General features: G+C 35.4%; 2 pseudogenes across 2 annotated transcripts; both read right to left on the minus strand.

The window, feature by feature from the left end:
* Positions 1-387: 387 nt before the first annotated feature.
* Positions 388-3,935, minus strand: LOC143555058 (2-alkenal reductase (NADP(+)-dependent)-like; annotated as a pseudogene). Its single transcript, XR_013139142.1, has 5 exons — positions 3,624-3,935; positions 2,501-2,678; positions 1,636-1,802; positions 1,420-1,502; positions 388-802 (listed from the first exon to the last, which is right to left on the minus strand). The product of XR_013139142.1 is annotated as a 2-alkenal reductase (NADP(+)-dependent)-like (transcript).
* A 7,313-nt stretch (positions 3,936-11,248) lies between these two features.
* Positions 11,249-16,310, minus strand: LOC143555061 (2-alkenal reductase (NADP(+)-dependent)-like; annotated as a pseudogene). The gene is made up of 5 exons (XR_013139143.1): positions 16,101-16,310; positions 13,918-14,095; positions 12,787-12,953; positions 12,600-12,682; positions 11,249-11,714 (listed from the first exon to the last, which is right to left on the minus strand). The product of XR_013139143.1 is annotated as a 2-alkenal reductase (NADP(+)-dependent)-like (transcript).
* Between the last annotated feature and the right edge of the window lie 798 nt (positions 16,311-17,108).

Consider the following 17,108-nt stretch of genomic DNA (forward strand, 5'->3'; position numbering starts at 1 on the left):
TCAGTAGTTGTCTTCAGTGGCAAACATCTTCAGTAGTTGTCTTTTCTTCATCAGTTAATTGTTTATTTTTATGTTAATTGTTTTTTTTTATTTTTCATGTTATACAAATACGAATCGTAGTTTAGAATCCAAATCGCAAACGAAAAACGAAAAAAAAAAAATTTTTTTACACTGTAACCGGTTGGAACCGGTTACGGTACAGGAACCGGGTTAGGAACCGGTAAGAACCGGTTAGATAGGTTAGGGGTCCGAGGGTGGGAGAACCGGTTCGGTTCCCTAACCGGTTCGAGCCTGGAACCGGTTTAAAAGGGGGTTTTGAATATAGGAACCGGTTAGGAACCGGTTCCGGTTCCTTGTCCCAAACCGTTTTGAACATGCCTATCCACACATATTCATAAAAGGTATGCATACAAAATGTCTACTCAATCACGGGCCACAACCACCACTTGCTTCCCGACATTTCTGCCAGAAAAAAGCCCGATCACAGCCGCGGGTGCACTCTCGAGCCCTTCAGCAACATCTTCAATGTAACTAACCTTTCCTTGTTTGATCGAAGGCACAACCATTTCCAAATACTTTGGAAGCATGTGAAAGTAATTTCTCACAATGAACTTTTGCATGCGCAGACTTTTTGTTACTATGTGCGTTAGGTTGCGCACCCCCCTCCCCTTACTCTAGATTGTATTGTGAAATCATCCCGCAAGCTGAAATCCGACCATTAAATCTCATATTTGAGAGTACTGCCTCCAACATCTTTCCCCCGACATTCTCAAAGTAAATATCGATTCCATTGGGAAAGTACCTGCCACGTGTTAAGGGCAAAATAGTCATTTAATGAACACATATGTTATGTTTGAATCAAGGCGAGTCTAAACAAGCTCGAGCTTACATTGGAGCTAGCTCATTTAATAAACAAGCAAGAGCTTGCGCCTGAGCTTGAGTAGGCTTCCGATACTATGAATTATATAACCTTTATTTAATATACTTATAAAATAATTATTGTTATATACTAAACTATGATAAAAACAGAATAATATGTATTATTTAATATGTACAAGTATAGTTATAGTCATAAATATATATAAAAATAGTTATAAAAATTCAATACATGATAAACGAGCTGGCTCGAGCTAAGAAAATAGATCATAAACGAGCCGAGCTAAGAAAATAGTTATAAAAATTCAATAAGGGACCCTCTTTATGTTGGTTGAGTGTTTATTGAGTTGGCCCGGAACACAATTTGTCCATAACTTTTTCAAAGATTTTTTTATGAAGATTTAGTGTTTAGATATGAATACAATGCTTATATTATTTCAATAGTTGTAATACAATTTGCGGGCCATTCTAAGGTTTGGCTGTTTTCTTTTTAACTGTTGTTGATTAATTTAATCTTGAGTGACAAGTATGTCTCAGGCTAACCTCTTTAGAGCTGCATCTAGATCTTGCTCTTCCTTATAGTTAAACGCCTCATCATATCCAAATTTATTCTTCAACAGATCAACCTTCAGTGATGATATACGTACAGTTATGATTTAGATGCAAAAAAATCATCAAGTTTGTGACGTTAGAATCAAATTTGTAGGAAGGAGTCAAGGAGTTAGTAGAAACCATGGTAAAAGTTTAAAGCGCACCGACCTTTTCTTTTGAGCCAGCACTCCCGACAACATAACATCCTGATAACTTTGCAAACTGACCAACGAGTTGACCAACTGCACCAGAAGCTGCTGAAACAAAGACATACTCTCCTTTCTTTGGAGCACAAATTTCATAGAAGCCGACATAAGCGGTCATACCAGGCATACCTAGAAACCATACAAATATAAAAATCATAAGGAACTGAAAGTAGAGCCGTACAGGTGGCAAATTGGGCTAACGGGCCGGATTGACCTGCAGCACTATTTGTCCAACGCATTTTATAAATCATTAGTGTGAGGCATGATTACAAAGACTGTTATTTCAGTTGTAATCTAAACTTTAAATAACATAATTAGGATATTTGTGTGACTTTTGACTTGTATGACATTAAACATTAATTTATATACATTAATAAATATTTTTCATATTTATTTTATTATTATTTATATATATTTATGTATTTGTGATTGTAATTTTTATGTATAATATAATATATTATTTAGAAACTATATAATTATTTTTATACAATATTATTATTATGTAAATATATGTTTAATATATTAAATAAACAATAGGCATGTTTAGGCTCACGAGCCAGCTTCAGTCGATAAGTGAGGCTCAGGCTCGAGCTCAATTCGAGCCTTTAACGAGCCTATCTTGAGTTGCTTGGCATGTTTACAACCCTAAGTGTGCACTTGTCGTGTAGGTTAACGGTTTGGGGAATACATTATTGGATATAATAACTACTTTGGTCCTACTTACATGTCTAAATATGATAATGCCAGATACAATAATTATTGTGTTAGATGCCATAAGCTAGACCATCCAGAACTCTACATAAAATCAATTTAAATAGAAAGCATACCAAGAATTCCTGTATAATAAGATAGAGGCACGTCGGTATCTTCAATCTTGAATAGAGACTCGGGTGCCTTGATAATGCTGTATTCCTCCCATGTAGTCATTCCCCAAACCAGGTCACCTTTCTTAAAGTTCGTATGTCCAGAATCAACAACTTTAGCTACTCCAAGTCCCTCTATAGGCTGCAAAATGGTATAACTTACATCAAAACACAACCTGATATTGCACATTATTAATATTTCAAATAGCACAATATTAGTTTTATATATAATATAATATATACTAAATAGTTATTTTTATCATAATTTTATATATAATGCCATCGTCACTCTGATTTGAGTCAAAAGTACCTTCCAATGACAAAGGTGTAGGGATGAGCTTGGTACAACACCTGTATTGTATCCGTACATGTACCCGACTTACCCATACTAAACGTCAATAAAAACATGTACCAATACCCGTATCAAATTTTTCGGTATGGTACGGGTACAGGTATTGGAACCCGTTTTTGTACCACTTAGCTTTTTTATATTTCCAAATTTACGATGATCTTGAAACCGGTACCAATACGAGTAACAAACAACCTGAATTAGTCAGTGTACCAGTACTTGTACAGGTACGTGAGGGGTCCCAAATTAGTACAAGTGCCAAATTGATTGTCGATTTAATGATAAGATAGTATTGAAGAACCCTAATCCGGTCGCCGACTTTACATTATTTGTTTGTTTGTTCGAGTCAGAAGCGTTTGGTTGTTGTTCAATTATAAAATGGTTGGAGAATTTATTTATATATCAAATATGAAGAATCCCAATTAAACCCCTGTATATTCCAAACCAAACAAGTACAAAATACCAAACGTACCCGTACGTACGGGTACGTGTTACGGGTATTTGGGACAAAATGCTTATCTCTACGAAGATGAATTCGCTGTTAAAGAAAATGTATATAGTAGTTGTGATTATTTAAATATTTATTTAAAGAGTTAATAACATTATATAAATACTGGGCTCGTTTAATAAACTAAATTATTGAAAAGTATCGATGAATATATATATATATATATATATATATATATATATATATATATATATATATATATATATATATATATATATAAAGTTACTGACCGAACCAGGGGTGAAGGAATCCATGTAACCTCCTTCAGATTTTCTCATTCTACCACGCATTTACGGATCACAAGACAGATAAAGATTCTTCACCAGAACGTCATTGGAACCTTCTGGAAGCTTAAGGTTAATGGTGGCGGAAGTGACGAGGAGCATGTCGGATTCCTTGGGGAACCCATTAACGTAGTCCTTCAACACGATCTGCTTGTTCTTCGCTTGTGCCATTTGTGTGTGCTGAGTAGAAAGATGAAGAGCACTCTGGAACTACAACTACCGTGAACGACGAGGTTGTTTAAGTACATAGTTGGCACATGACCAACTACTGTGAGTTTGTCGAAAGTAACCAACGAGGTTTTTTATATAAATCTCGTTGTCCAACTTTAACCAGGTTATGTGCTTAGGTCGCTTCAAAGTTTGGCTAGGATGTTCTCTGGGAAACAATAGCGTCGGCTGTCACTTGACAGTCGTGACGTCATAAGAGCATAACTCTCTGGCGTAATGCACGGTGAGACTAAAATTCGGGTGGGTTCGGATTCGTACTGACAACATCACAAAATCTAACTAAAATCCTTCATTACCATAATCTACCAAAAGTGACAAGTGGAGATCAAACTTGGGTTTTCATCGGAGTACCCAAGCCTTCCTACCTAGAGATATACAAATAAGTCTTTTTAACAAACCGAACCCTTTTTAAAATCAAACCGGTTTGGTTTTTGTATATTCCAAACCGGTTTGGGTCAAACCCGTTCGTTTTAGAAATCGGTTTAAGCATAGAACTACCCAACCTAATCCAGACCGGTTCAGGTCGGTTTTAAACCGGTTTTATTGAAGAAAACCCAACCCGCTATACGCACCGGCGGTTTGGTTCGGTTTAAGAACTGGTTTGGTAGAACCGGTTTGAGAAACGAACCGGTTTAGTTTGATTTCCGTTAAATCGGTTCCAAACCGGTTTTTTTTACACCTACTAGAAGTGATAGATTCAAGGGAAGCAATGCTTAATGTTAACTTTTTTTACATGTTAATACGAAAATAGAGTAGTTGAATAAAGAAAATAAAATTATTACTTTTTATTACGAAAATAATAAACCACATGGACAAGGCCATCCTTGGAAATAATAAAAAAAGAAAAATGAGGCATCATGCGAGATAAAATTTAGGTATCCTCATAACATAAACTCATCAGTCATATATCAAAAAACCACAATATGAATGCTCGGATGTAGTTTTAAGAAAATAAAAAACTTGTGTATACGCGGCCCTCTGTCAGCAACCCCCCCCCCCCCCCGGGTAGCTCTTTCTTGTTACGTTTTTGGGCACTAGAAAGATATTTGTATTTGAGAACGGGATGCGTGATTTCTAGCAAAAAATAAAAATATTTAAAGTTTGAGTTATTGATGTTATGAAACCAACATTACATTTCGATTGTTGATTTAGTTTTATAAACCCATTGTCATGTTTATTCAATTTTTTTGAAAATCACGTACAAGGTTGCCTGGGTTTTGAGAATTCCATCATTGGAGTTGATAACGTGGATACCCTTACCCACCCACATGGTTAATAATAGAGAAGCAGCTCAAACGCTAGGAAGCTTAGGAATAAAAAGAGCAGCAAGCGCAAGCTGCCATATGGGAAAGCTCGACACTTGCCATGAAGTTTCCTAAGTTGACTAGAAGCTCATGCTACAGTAATTTCAGAAAAAATCATAGCTGCCCAAAAGTTAACACCTGCCATAAAGTAAAAGCAACTGCAAGACAAAATAAAAGCTAAGCGCATGTTACATGGAAATGGCATATGTCCGGTCTGCATGAGTTGAAAGGAGAATTAACATTTTCTACTAAAGAAGCTTCAGCTTCCCCGAAAAAGCTTCTAAACTTTCTATAAATATGACACTCCACCAAATGTATTATTCATTCTCATTCACTCTATTCTCTCTAAACTCTCTATTCATACTCCTAGAATCTCTTTTGTATCATATCACTGATTCTCACCTCGGAGGTTGATCGTAGGAGGCCCCCCTCTTACGGTGAAACTAACCGATCGTGTTTTATTTGATTCTTAGCAGGTTACGAAGCTTCGATAAGATCACACTCTTAAAGCGCCATACTCTCATTGTTTGCTATATTCGTTGTAGCAACAAGTGGCGCCCACCGTGGGACTAGCGCTACTTAGAATAACAATTCTGGTAGCTTTAGCTCCATTGTTCTCAAATATTATCTTTTTATAGCTGAAAAGAGTAATCCTTTGAGTTCCAAACACCACCCTCGTCTGGAAGGGGAACATTTTCCTCCAATGAGTGATTTTTCATTCCGGTGGAAGATTAGATATGACGTCGAAGGGTGTTAAACGGAACTTCCTCAAGCTCAGGGAGCTGATGAACAATTATGCTAAGAAAGAGCGAACCAAGAGGATAAGGATAATAGTTATTGCGAAGCGCTAAGAAAGAGCGAACTAAGAGGATAAGGATAATAGTTATTGCGAAGCGGTCATGTTTATGCATTAATATTTATTTTATACAAAACTAAGTGAGTTCAAAAATGATATAATTTTACTTTTGTATATACGCTTTAATAGTTATGCTCACTTTACAACGATCTAAATTTGAATGTATCTGATCTGACCTCTATAATAAAGAGGAAAACCAAATCAATCATCCTGAAATTTATTTTCCCGCCTATACTATATTTTCCACGGGTGATTAATTCTACCAACATTCCTATTCTCCAGCGGCATTTTTCAGAATTTACAAATCGTTTATAAATATACTTTGAAAAGGGCCACCCACCCCTGTGTTTTTCTGGGCAAATTCGTTAATTTCTTATGTGCGGCTATTTATTAATTTTTCAATTTCAAGTTATGCGATAGCGATTTGCAGCTTCCTTATATGGCTCTTCATATCTCAGGCATTATCATGTATTAACAACCATTCAGTTGAAACTACAAATTTACAATAGTATTTGACAGATAATGGCTATAAACATAAATGAATAACTGAATAAGATATTTAATTTTTCATTGCCTTAGGCTGAGGGGCGTGGGGGCTCTAACGGGGGCGCGAGTGGGGGCTCCAGCCAATAATATTGTGACGTGTGGCAGAGAGAGAAACTGGATAAGGGGGGTGTTGGAGCCCCCGCTGGAGCCCCTGGCCCTGGTGTGGAGGGGCTTCAGCGGATTTTTTTTTATTTTTTTATAAATATATTCAAAAAACGTATTATTAAAAAAACTCATAAATTATTAAAAAAAACACACATTAAAAAAAAAACACATTAATATCTAAAAATAAAATAAAAATTAAAGTACTAAAAAAACATTATTCTTATTCTTCGGCTTGGTCTTCTTCGATCAACCTCTTTCGGATACGTTCCTTTTGCTTTTCCATCAGCATTTGATCGATCGGATTTAGGTTACTGAAGTCTCTTGTAAGGAAGTCCAAATCTCTCATTCGACTTTTTTCCTTTTTGTCATTAGAGACCACCTCCATGGTTTTGTTGAATTTATTGAGGGATTCAACAAGATCGACGATGTTTACGGCTCCCCCCTCAGCCGGTTTTTTCCCCTTGGCGTCCCTTCCCAATGGCCGCCTCCTCGGCGGTGAAGACGTTTCCTCCCCCGCAATGTTTAGGTCGAATCCAACGCGGCAATCCGACCCGGCGGAAGTGCTATACGCTCCAGACGAACTAGTTTTAGTCCGTTTCGGCCCTACTTCCGCATCAAGGTCCGGCGCCACCAGCTCAACCCACTTGGAACACCTTTTCAACCTTTCCCACAACTTTAAATCGTCCCACGTCTTCACCATCCCATACCTCCGCAAACACTCCTGCCTCCACTCTTCGACAGTGAAATTGTAAACCGCCAAATCATCACTGCCACTTGGTCTCATACGACCGGCGTTCCTGTTGAAAAGATTAGTAAACAAGCCGACAAATTTTCTGATTTCGGACCACCGACCCGAAATCATATCGGCGTTTCGCTCTGTACTCCCAACGAGCGTATAGAACGTCTCCCTAACCTTTGTCCAAAAAACCTTGCTTTTTTGGTAGTCGGCTGCAAAATGAATAATTAAATTAGATTTCCAGTTAACTTTTTTATTTAACTTTTTTATTAAAAATCATTTTTAAAAACGTTAAAACAATTACCGCAACGCCGATCCTCAGAAATGACTATCCAAGCCCGACACAAGGCTTCCTTCTCATCCGATGACCACGGAGTGGTTTTCCGTTTCGTCCTCGGAGTCGAAGCCGGTCCCGGCCCGTCCGTTGCAAGTTGTTTTTTCCGGTGGACGCGTCTTCTTGCTCCCGTAGCATCACCGTGTGATTCTTGTGTCTCTGGAACAACAAAGTTAGGAGACGGTTGTATGTTGGATGGTTGAAAGCCGGATGTTTCTTGCGGCCCCGAATAAAACATCGGTTGGTCTGGTGACGACCATAAATCGTCGTCAATATAATCTGAATCTAGGTTTGGGTACCAATTTCCAGACATTTTTGGGTATTATATAGGAGTTTGGGATATTATATAAGGGTTTGTAAGGTGAAATTGTGTTTTGATATGGTTGAAATGGGAGTAATTTGGGGTATTATATAGAGGTTTTAAGGTTTTTTTTTAAAAAAATAATGAGCTCCAACGGCTCTTTCTCTCGAGCTCAACGGCTCTTTCTCTCTCTTCTCCCGCGACCACACTCACGCCTGCCTGGGGGCTCGCGCTCGCGCCCCGTTCGCGCCCCGGTGGTGTGGGGTTAGCGCCTGGGGGCGCGAGCGGAGGGGCTCTCGCGCCCAGGTTAGCGCCCCACACCCCTCAGCCTTAGATCTGGGCCTCTTGATTTTAAACTGACAAACAAGAAGCGGATTTACATTAGTCCCATGCTTCTTAAATTCAAACAAAATTGAACTGGTTGTGTATCATTTATTCTTTTCACAGATCAGAAAGCTACTGCACAAACTTGAAATCTTCTGATTGTTTTCTTTTAAGTGCATAACCCTGTATCACATATTTTTGAGGCTGTTTATGTACATAACATTAGTTGATTGGATTAACAATATGATCAATTCCCTTGCAGACTATTTATTTGAAGACTATATCAAGAACCTGATAGCCAATGTTCCTTATGTCATTGAAACTTGTATTCAAAACTTAAGTGACCTTATCCAACCAGATAAAAGCAATTACTCAAAAGGTGATTTTTAATGATTATAATTTTTTCTTTTGAGATTGCAGCCCGTTTAATAGCGGGTTAGGTTATTTGTGCAAAGCACGTTTCAAGCTAATGTTTTGCTTTCATTTGTTTAGGATACATGTTTTAGGCATGATATGTTTAAGAAATTATCGGTGCGTTGCTAACTCACAAAGTTGGATGAGGTACAACTTACTATCCTTGATAAATTATATGGTAGAGCTTATTGTTATTTTACTATTCACTTTTATTTGATTTTCTATTATAAACTTGTATAATATATCAGTACCTTCATTATCTTAATTAACTTTGAGAATATATCTAAGACGAGCTAATCACATTGAATATATAATTTTAAAAACGGTATTATGATTTCTTACAAGTAATCCTAAATTGATTATAGCAAACAATAAGATGTTGTGACACATGTCCTATTATGATGATATGTTGTTTAGTGGAATACTGGAATTTTGTTACTTAATCGAACATGTAAAAAGTGGTTTAAAGGGAAACTATTACTTATTTCAAATCATTCACACAAAGTTAATTTTAATGACAAACATGTAAAGCTATTATTAGTTATAGTATCAATGGAGGTTGTGGTAGCTATAATAGATTAACATTAACAGATAAGATAATGGTGACTCTGTTGACAGTATTATTAATTAATAATAGATCATGACCAAATAAGTCTATAGTCTAAACTAACAACAAATCTTGTCGTTTTGGATGGTTTGTACATTCTTCACATACATTCATCAAGGTTCCATTTTTAGGTGTTGTGTCATATTTGACCATGGGTGTCTCTCTATCATGTAAGCATTTGATGTTGTGTGGTAAGTGTCGGGCATAATTTCCTCTGCCTGGATTGATCAGTATATACTTGTAAGATCACTTTTTCTTATTTAATTACTTTTTTGGCTTTTTAGTGTACATAAATGATACACACAAGTACAAAAAAACAACTCACTTTATGTTCATTTTTAACCAGGGCATCGCGCTGATAATCACAGTTATCCAAGTAATACGAGTGCCTAATTTCAAGGTACTTGCATGAATTTATCATCAACTGATTTGTTAACCTGATATATTGCATGATTAGCTTTTCAGTTATTATTATTTTTATCAACTTAAATATTATTAACAAAATATAGAGGTGGAAAAATGGGTGTATCTAATATTTTGTTTCAATTGTTAGAGGGGTTTTATGCGTAAAAAAAATTCATTTTGGTCAACTTTCATTCGTTTGACCCGTTTAGAGATATAACATAACCCAAACTTCTCCCTTTATTTTATTTCAGAAACATTTGACCTGTTATACCCATTTAGAGATATAACATGTCATTTTTCACATTCAGGTTAACCAAACACTGATGCGGAAACGCTAGACTATCCGCATGATCTTAAATAATATGGGCATGACAAGTATATCCTGGAATCTTGTATCTTCTTTGTGTACAAGCTTTTAACTTTTTTTATTAAATGGTGGTGCCATTCATGATTTTTGGTTTTAGATTGTGAATAATTATTGAACACAATGAAAGTTCTTTAAGTGCTATTGGAGGATATTCTTTCAGGTTTATACCTTGAGTTTCTTAACTTGCTTCAGGAAATTATGCAATGCATCGTTTTGGGATTGCACTTAGTCCTTCTAATATTAACCAATGGTAACATTTTGTTATTAAAAGAACAAGTATGCAATTTTGCCAATTTGTGTCCCTTTTGTCCATAGACCAATTAGTTTTCTTTTTAAAACTCTCTGTTTATTTACTCTCATGACTTGAATAACAAAAGTCAGCATTACTTGCTAATTTTATCCAGATTTACCCTACAGCCTATGCATTGTATGTAAATTTTTATGTTAGCGCAGTGACTCGAACATTTCTTAACCTACAACCAAGGGTTTTTTGTTTCTTATATAACATGTTTTTAGTCTGGGTTTGTATGTTGCGTTATTCATAGTTAAAACAGACACCGAGTGAAACTATGACTTTTTTTAATGAGGGGGTAAACTTATAAATTAAACTACAAATGTTGTATACAAATAAATATTGAGGGATTTGTGAAACTTCTAACATGTAATTGTTATTTTTATATTTGTGTAATGTGCAATTTATTCTACAATATGATACATCTTTAAATAAAATCTTGAACATATTTTTCGTATTACACTTTGTGTAGTTGTTTGAATAAATTTATTTATTTCAACCAGTGTTGAACACGGATCATTAACCTAGTTTTCGAATACAGAGTCGCGACGTGTGAATCAAACTGCCGCAACACATGGGTAAAATTACTAGCTAAACTTTTATATGTATGCGGAAAATTGTTTTTAGTTTCATTTGAAAGAGAAGAAACTAGTGAAAACAAATAATTTACATTATAAATTGAGGGAAATTAACACGAAATCATGGTTGATCGTTTATATTTTAAATGGAAATGAAAGTGTCGACTCATTCTTGACCAAATTAGTAAAACAAGAATACAAACAGTCCACACATGTTCATAAAAGGTATGCATGCTGTATATAGCATACAAAATGTCCACTCATTCACGGGCCACAACCACCACTTGCTTCCCGACGTTTCTGCCAGAGAAGAGCCCGATCAAAGCCGCGTGTGCACTCTCGAGCCCTTCAGCAACATCTTCAATGTAACTAACCTTTCCTTGTTTGATCAAAGGCATAACCATTTCCATATACTTTGGAAGCATGTGAAAGTAATTTCTCACAATGAACCCTTGCATGCGCAGACTTTTTGTTACTATGTGCGTTAGGTTGCGCACCCCCCTCCCCTTGCTCTAGATTGTATTGTGAAATCATCCCGCAAGCTGAAATCCGACCATTAAAACTCATATTTGAGAGTACTGCGTCCAACATCTTTCCCCCGACATTCTCAAAGTAAACATCGATTCCATTGGGAAAGTACCTGCCACGTGTTAAGGGCAAAATAGTCATTTAATGAGCATATACATTAATTATGTTTGAATCAAGTTGAGTCTAAACAAGCTCGAGCTTATATTGGAGCTCATTTAATAAACTAGCTTGACCTTGACTAGGCTTGCGACCCTATTATTTATATAACCTCTATTTAATATATTTATATAACAATGATTGTTATGTATAAAACTATGATAAAAACAGAATAATATATATTATTTTATATATAAAGTTATAATTATAATATTATTATTATTATTATAATTATTATTAGCTTTTATATAGCTGTTAAACTGTGATCTTATTATTAATTTATTATAATTAGTAGTAGTTTTTATATAACTGTTAAACTTTGATTTCCTTTATTTTGCTTCATACACATGTACTTAGAGCCGAGGGTCTCTCTGGAAGCCACCTCTTTATTCCTTTGGATAGAGGTACGGTGTGCCTACATCCCACCCTCCCCAGACCCTACTTATAGCTTTGCTGTCGGTGGGATTTTACTGGGCATGATTGATTGATTGATTGATATATAAATATAGTTATAAAAAATCAATACATGATAAACGAGCCGGTTCGGGCTTTGGAAATGGATCTATAAAAGAGCTGAGCTCGAGCTTGGGCACGGATCAGCTCTTTATAACAGGTCAAAAGTGTTTGTTGAGTTGGCCCGGAACACAATTCGTCCATAACTTTTTTAAAGATTTTTTTATGAAGATTAAGTGTTAGATACAAAGAGAATAGTTATATTATTTCAATAATTACATTACAATCTGCGGGCCATTCTAAGGTTTGGCTGTTTTCTCTTTTTAACTTTTTCATTATTATTATTATCATCATTGTGTGACAAGTGACAACTATGTTTCAGGCTAACCTCTTTAGAGCTGCATCTAAGTCTTGCTCTTCCTTATAGTTAAACGCCTCATCATATCCAAATTTATTCTTCAACAGATCAACCTTTAATGATGATATAATACAAAAATGGTTTAGACAAAAAAAAATCATCAAATTTGTAGCAAGGAATTAGAAGAAACTATGGTAAACGTTTAAAACACGCAGACCTTTTCTTTTGAACCAGCACTTCCAACAACATAGCATCCTGACAACTTTGCAAACTGACCAACGAGCTGACCAACTGCTCCTGAAGCTGCTGAAACAAAGACATACTCTCCTTTCTTTGGAGCACAAATCTCATAGAAACCGACGTAAGAGGTGATACCAGGCATACCTAAAAACAATCCAAGATAAAAATCACGAGGAACTGAAAGTAGAGCCGTAGAGGTGGCAAATTGGGCTAACGGGCCGGATTGACCTGAAGCACTATTTGTCCAACGCATTTTATAAATCATTAGTGTGATGCATGATTACAAAGACTGTTATTTCAGTTGTAATCTAAACTTTAAGTAACATAATTAAGAGATTGTAAGCATTAAAAGTACACTTTGTGCGACTTTTGACTTGTATGACATGTACTTTTTAGCTATTTTTTCTTCATTCTACCGGTTTGACATGTCAAGAGGAAACATAACCCGAATCAGACTCACTTTAAGTAAAAGGAAGACACATGAAAAATCCTCTTAATTTTGTCTAATTACTGTTGCACCTAGGAGGTGAAAACGAGCCGAGCCAAGCTGGAGCTCAATTAGGCTCAAGCTCGGCTCGTTTAACCTACAGGAGCTCGAGCTTTTGGTTCAAGCTTGGCTCAGTAAACATTAGTTTACATACATTAGTAGATATCTTTTATATTTTTATATTATAATTGATATATATTTTATGTATTTGTGATTGTAATTTTTATATATAACATAATATATTATTTAGTAACTATTATCATTATTTTTTATACAATAATTATTAATTTATTATTATGTAAATATATGTTTAATATATTGAATAAATAATAGGCATGTTTAGGCTCGTGAGCCAAGTGAGGCTCATACTCGAGCTCATTTCAAGCTTTTAACGAGCCTATCTTGAGTTGCTTACGAGTGACTTGGCATGTTTACAACCCTAAGTGTGCACTTGCCATGAAGGTTAACAGTTTGGGGAATACATCATTAGATATAATAACTACTTTGGTTTTACTTACATGTCTAACTATGATAATGTCAGATACAATAATTATTGTGTTAGATGCCATAAACCAGACCATCTAGGACTCCGCATAATATCAAATTAAACATAATACATACCAAGAATTCCTGTATAATAAGATAAAGGCACATCGGCATCTTCAATCTTGACTAAAGACTCGGGTGCTTTAATAATGCTGTATTCCTCCCATCCAGTAATTCCCGAAACTAGGTCACCTTTCTTAAAGTTTGAATGCCCAGAATCAATAACTTTAGCTACTCCAAATCCCTCTATAGGCTGCAAAATGGTAAAATTTACATCAAAACACTAGCAGAAAAAGCACATTATGTTCTTTAATAATATTTCAATTAGCACATGTACTGTACCAAGTGGATGAATCATCTTAAGAAACCGAGCCAAGTCGAGCTCTATTTCCAAAGCTTGACCTCGGGTTGTTTATTATTCATCAACTAATTCATATGCACTTATGATCATATTTATACTTTATAATTTTAATTTCATATATAATATAATGTAATATATATTAGATAATTATTTTTATCATAATTTCGTATAAAATAGTTATGATTATGTAAATATACATTTAAAGTGTGCATTAAAAACCAACACGTGTTATTCCTTTTGCATTCGATACTTTTGGGTTCCTTGCGCCTGAGGTTGTGTAGCTACCTAGCCATGTTCAACGGATTATGCGTAGTAATATTTTGACTCCAAGATCAATCAATGTAGTTTATAAAAAAGACTTGGTTTTACAATCCAAAATGGGCTAGCAGTAGGGCTGTAAACGAACCGAATCTGACGAGACCTTGTTCATGTACGTCCATTAACCTTTTCTCGAACAAATGCACGGTTCATGATCTCTCTACCGAATGAAAATTCGTGTCCGTGTTCCTTCATTAAGGAATTGAGCGTGTTTTTGTTCGTTCGTTCGTGTTCGTTCGTTAATAATATTGTAAATGCACGCTAATGAACACATGTACAAGCAAACACTAATGGACAAACAAACACTAAATTAAACTAAAGGACGCTAATGGACAAACAAACACAAACTTACACTAAAGAATACTAACAGACATACTAGCAAACAAACAGAAACGACACTAGCGAACACAAACGATTACATATTAATTCACACAAATTCGCCCACAAATCCGGACAAAGACAAATAGACACTAATGGGCAAACGAACACTAACGGATACTAACAGACATTAATGGAAAAAACGAACATAAACGACCCTAACTGGCAAACAAACAAAAACGACACTAGCGAACACAAACGATTACATATTAATTCAAGAATAATAATCATCAATTCACCCACAAATCCGGATGGACATAAACTAACCTAATCAAAATCAATATGCAGTTTATTTCTCATTTTTACACTTTAAATTAGGGGTGGCAAATGGGTTGGGTTGGATCGAAACGGGTCATGGGTCGGAACGGGTTAGGGTCGGACCGGGTCAATTAAAAAAATGGTTGTTTTGGTTCGGGTCGGAACGGGTCAAGGTTGGAATGGGTCAAAAGAAGCTTCGGGTAGGGTTTTTTTTTTTTTTTTAACGAGGACAACGGAGGAAACGTATTAGTTTTTTTTTTACTTTTTTTGTTTTTGAGTTATGATTTTTTTATTAATTTTTTTGAATTATTTTTAATAAAAACCCCTCAAAAAAATTACTAAAAATATAATAACTCAAAATATAAATCAAAAACAAAAAAATTAAAAAAATTAAACGTTTCCTCCGTTGTCCTATTAAAAAAAAAGAAATGAACCGAAAGCGAAAAGTCGACGAAAACGAAAGAAAAATCCAAATCTTAACCGAATTGATCGAAACCGGAAATATCGATCAAAATGAAACTAAAAAACTGAAAATGAACAGACACGAAACTGAACAACCGGCCAAAACAAAACAAAAAACCGAAAACGAATCCGAAATCGACCAAAAAGAAACCGAAAACTCGTTTTGCCACTTTCCTTAATACACTAACCCACATCCACCCATTTTGACCCGAAAATAAAAAAGTGGAATTTCAAGTGACGCATTTTGACCATCTTGATAAAATCTATGACCTAAACCAACCCGTATGGTTTTTGAAAGAACCCAAATTGACTCATTTGAAATGGTTTGGGTCAAGATTGTCACCCCTACTTTAAATACACAAATTTATAATGTTCCTAGTATAAACAAATTATTGAAAATCGTAACCCAAAGAAATAATCTTTAATTAATTCGTTTTATAAACAATTTATTGAATAAACCGATGAATGTGAAGTCACTGACCGAACCCGGGGTGAAGGAATCAATTTCTCATTCTCCCACGCATGTACGGATCACATGACAGATAAAGATTCTTCACGAGGACGGCATTGGAACCTTCTGGAAGGTTGAGGTTAATGGTGGCGGAAGTGACGAGGAGCATGTCGGATTCCTTGGGGAACCCATTTACGTAGTCCTTCAACACGATCTGCTTGTTCTTCACTTGTGCCATTTGTGAGTAGAAAGATGAACGACGAGCAGTATGGAGTTTTTAAGTACACAGTTGGCACATGAGTCCTGACCAGCTGCTGCTACTTTGTATTTGTCGAAAGTAACCAACTACTTTTGTTCTTTTTGGTTAGTGGCCAATTTTTATAATACAAAAACAAAGTAATCACTCGATGGAAGCAATGCCATTTTATTTTTTATTTTTTCAAACGACGAATTTCTTGTGTGTTAACTGTTAAGTTATTGTATTCTTTTTGACGTAACACACGGTAGGACTAAAACATGGGTGGACTCGAGATTCGAACTGACAACCTCTCAAAGCCTAGCTTAAATCAATCATTAACATAATCTATCAAAAGTGACAAGTGAGGATTAAAATTGGATATTCATTAAAGAACCCAAGTCTCTCCACCAGTAGTGTGGTGAATTCAGTGGAAGCAATACTTAATGTTAACTTTTTACATGTTAATATGAAAAGAGAGTAGTTGAATAAAGAATATAAAATTATTATTTTTTATTATGAAAATAATAAACCATCGAGAAGTATCATCGTGATAGAAAAACCAAATAGTTTATTATAATAAATAATTTGGTTACCAAAAATAAATATAGAACTAGTTTTTTTGAACCCGCGCGTCGTGCGAGTTTTACAGGAAGTTCAAGTTCAAGTGCCAATAACTTGTATTAAAAGAAACTAAAAGTATCCCACTGTTACTAATGTAACAAAAACATGTTAAAAAAATAGTGAACTCTAGATGTGACTATACGTGTTAAGCATTATAGACACTAACCTCCAACATCCGA

The sequence above is a fragment of the Bidens hawaiensis genome, unplaced genomic scaffold (genome assembly GCF_021521415.1).
Source record: "Bidens hawaiensis isolate Kalapana, Puna unplaced genomic scaffold, B.hawaiensis_p1.1 tig00017951_1, whole genome shotgun sequence".
In the NCBI taxonomy this organism is placed as follows: Eukaryota; Viridiplantae; Streptophyta; class Magnoliopsida; order Asterales; family Asteraceae; genus Bidens; species Bidens hawaiensis.